The following is a 3,202-nucleotide window of genomic DNA, read 5'->3' as shown; positions in this document are numbered from 1 at the left end:
AAATTTTATTCATATATATATATATATATCTATGTCGGCTTATATTTTTAAACATATGTATGTATATACGGACGGGTATACAAATTTGATAAATTTATTGTGAAGGAAACTTTTTAACAAGAATAGCTTCAAGATATACTTGTATAATAAAAATTTCACACGAAAGCCTCTTGATTAGCTCTAGAGTTCTCTTAAAAAGTATTTTGCAAAAAAAATGTAGTTCCAGTGAAAATTTCGCGATTTTTTTTTTCAAATAGTTGCAATCAAAAAAAATCCTTCCTGAAATCTTTAGGAATTGTATCTCAAAGACCTGTGTAAAATTTCATGGAGAACGTTTCAGTAATTCTTGAGGAATCTTGAAAACCGAATTCAAAAACAAACCTAATAAAGCACTAAAAAGTTCGATTTTTTGAAACCCATGTAACCGCTTAAGAGAAACGAAAGTGAATATTTTGGCACTAATTTTGCAAAAAATGTAGCTTTTACGTTTCCTTTTTCAGTTGCTAAAGTCAGATATCTTCCTTAAGAATACACAACTAGTTTCCAATACAACTTTTCAATCAAGAAATTGCTTTTAGTCATACAGTTTGTATGACAGCAGTATTCTATAGTGTTCCAACAAAATACGTGTACGAAGTTTCAGATCGATGGCTTAAAAACCGAGGGGCTAGTTCGCGTATATTCAGACAGACAGACGGATATAAGCTGTTCAGGTTATAATGAATCGTTAATAGACTCTTATTTTACAACTTTTTTAAGGGGGTCATACCAGGAAATCGAGTTTCTTCTTGTCATAAATTACTGTCTTAAAATGTCTAAAATACGGTAATGAAGAGAGTTCTTAAAGTTTCAATAGTTTTAAAGATACAGCAGTCAGAAGAAGTCGCTGCTCGGAGCGCAGTGCTGAGGACTGGAAACATTAAACGCGGTGTTCTCAAAACTATGTTTTCGAACTTTCCTCTAACGTATCTCAAAAACGGCTCGACCGAATGACTTGTAGTTTGTATGACACACTCAGCACAAGAAATGGAGCAAAATTTTTGTTTTTTTTTTATAGCAAAAACCGAAAAAAATATCAACAGAACTAGCACTTTTTTTAAATGCAACAAAATTTTTAATTTCATTATTTTCATTTGATATTACTCCATTCTGTGCATTTGGGCTTACAGATTAAAATGCCGTTAATTTTTTTGTTTGTTAATAAATCAAGAGTCGGAATCATGGAGGTAGTACGAGTACGTACGTATTTTTAACTCAAAATTTTTATTTATACTGTCGAATTGTATGTTTATAAATGGTTATAAACTTAAAGCTCAAACTGTTTACTAGTCATAGAAAAAAATCTTGAAATTCTCTAAATAGCCGTCACGTGTAGGACTCAAAAAGTTATGGAATTTTCAATCAAATTTGAAGAAACTACTAAATAACGATATTTAGATCCTTAAGGTGTGGGCCGGGGTTGTGTGACTCTCATGTCACTGATATTTACATATGTACGAATTTTGTGAAAATCCTAAATGGAAATTAATAATAAACCTACGAGTGGTTTCATTTTTATATACCCGTCATCCAAAGAGGCAGTGAAAACTAAACCTAAGTGTTAACGGAGAAGCCTTTAAATTTCGTATTCGCTCAACCCTGACATCTTCTATTCAAGTATATCAGTAGTTGTTGTTAAACAGGAGAAAACGTGTAAAATTGGCATGGTATCATTTAAATGATTAGTATAAATGTTTAAGCGGAAGCTCTAACATCTGATTCTTACTAGTTGTACATTCTTTTTAACGAGACTCGACATTCTGTTAAGAGAGGTTCAATTAATTTTCACCTCGAATACGAATAGCAAATGCCATAATATGAAGAAAATCGACTGTTAACAATATTTTTAGAAATATTTTGACATCAGCGCCACCTATCGGATTTTATTAATTTCAACATCGACATATAAATTTTCTAATTTGAGCTGAATTCAGTTAGAATTAGTAATCTTTGATTACAGCAACAAATATACAGTTATTTTAGTGTAAGGTGTACATACATATATATATATATATATACAATTATTTTCATATTTACATATGCACAATATCACATTTGTGTACTCATTTCCATTTTTATTTATATTTTTTCATTTTTCTTGCAGACAATCATATTTGCATAACCAAGCGAATAAAAACCAATATTTATAATACAACAATTTAATCCCACATTATGGACAGCAAAAAGTTCACGCTACCGCATACGGCAGCTGAAAGCTTGTAAAGCTGCTAGCGCGCTCCACCAGATAAAGCAACATATGCCAATTGTTTATCGAAGACATGTAAATTGAAGGGATGTGCGCACGAAGCGCTGGCATTTAAAAGGCAAGAACCAAGAGAACTCGCCTGTGAACACAAATACACGCAAACTCACGCATACACTGGCATGCATTTGTGGTGAGCTGGCAGAATGCGGGCACGCAGAAACCGCAGCAGCCAATATATTGCCCACTTTTATTGTTTTTATTGTTGTCGTAATAGCGAAATGCAAAGCAAATGATAAGCGTGGAGCGCGGAGAGCTGGAGCGGTAAGCTCACAATTACAGCAGCGATTGCGATGACGCTAAGCGGATAACAAAGAATGCAAATGGCAGCGGCCAATGCAAATTGACAATGCAAAAGGCGATGCGAAAGACAAAAGCAAAAGCAACGCATTTTGTTAAGAAGTACTCATAGTGGAAGAAAAAGTGTAGTGTAGTTTAATATAGTGTAGTGAAGTGAAGTGTGTATATGCGCCTAAAAGCAGGCAGTGCGTTTCAAGAAAGTCAAGAAAAAGTGGAAAACAGAAAAAGTTGCGGAATGAAATTGATAGAGGAGTTTAAAAATGCTTTGTCTACAGCTTGGTAAGTCCGATTTTATTTTAATTAATATACTTATTTATAAACTTGATTATAATTTCACTACTTTTGAATTATTTGGCCTTTTTTACATAGTTATGTTCTGATTATTATTATATTGTAAGTATTTGAATATATCATTTTTCATTGTTATTACTATTACCTATTTGCAAATGTACCTAAGAGAAAATTTATTTTAAAAAATTCTGAATTTGATAAAAAAAAAACTTATTTTTCTTTTGGAATCTATTACCTTGAGATTTATGCGTGGTAGTGGTGCAATTACGCCCATCTACGAACTCGTATTTTTTTTTTTTTTTTTTTTTT

The 3,202-nt window shown here is 32.3% G+C and overlaps 1 long non-coding RNA gene across 1 annotated transcript in view; it reads left to right on the top strand.

The window, feature by feature from the left end:
* Window positions 1–3,202, top strand: part of LOC108972279 — a 134,134-nt gene that overhangs the window by 60,905 nt on the left and 70,027 nt on the right. Inside the window, exon 2 of the long non-coding RNA XR_001993623.1 lies at window positions 2,144–2,881. This is a non-coding gene — a long non-coding RNA (uncharacterized LOC108972279). The remainder of the gene's footprint in view (window positions 1–2,143; window positions 2,882–3,202) is intronic.

Source organism: Bactrocera latifrons, unplaced genomic scaffold (genome assembly GCF_001853355.1).
Source record: "Bactrocera latifrons isolate USDA-ARS-PBARC rearing strain unplaced genomic scaffold, ASM185335v1 scaffold_39, whole genome shotgun sequence".
Lineage (NCBI taxonomy): Eukaryota > Metazoa > Arthropoda > Insecta > Diptera > Tephritidae > Bactrocera > Bactrocera latifrons.
Note: the sequence above shows the minus strand (reverse complement) of the source record. Positions and strands in the feature narration are given on the sequence as shown.